Raw genomic sequence first — 565 nt, forward strand, 5'->3', positions numbered from 1 at the left:
GCACCGTCCAGTTCTGTGTCTGACAATGGGACTGTCAGAGGATCGCAGCTCTCAGTTACCTGTAGTTGTGGGGCAGTGGGTACCCCCTGGTTCTTACTGGGTGGAGGGTGGACTTCGGGGGGTCCGTTGTTTCCTGGTTGGGAGGAAATGCCCTCCTCTTTACCTACGGCGCTCTGTCTCTTCTTCTGGTGGTGATGACCTTCTTTGCGCCCGTCTTCCCCTTATGTAGTCAATAATTGGTTACTTAAGAGTCTCCATTGGCCCCTTGATCCTTCTCTTGTTGCTAGTAAACCTCTAGCTGACACAGGTAGGTTACAGTCATGGTACCCCTGTCACACCACTCAATTTTATTCCTTCCCCTATCTAGCCCAATTGCTCAGGTGGGGATGGGACTGTATAAAATTTTGGCCATGATTTTTATTGCTACTTGATTACTCCTGTCCTTTGCCACTGCACTCCCTTAAACTGAAACATAGAAATATTGAATATAGGAACATGTGTAGGCCATTTGGCCCTTCAAGTCTGCTCTGTCATCAATATGATCATGGCAAATCATCTAACTCAG

The sequence above is a fragment of the Chiloscyllium plagiosum genome, chromosome 2, assembly GCF_004010195.1.
Source record: "Chiloscyllium plagiosum isolate BGI_BamShark_2017 chromosome 2, ASM401019v2, whole genome shotgun sequence".
NCBI classification, from domain to species: Eukaryota; Metazoa; Chordata; class Chondrichthyes; order Orectolobiformes; family Hemiscylliidae; genus Chiloscyllium; species Chiloscyllium plagiosum.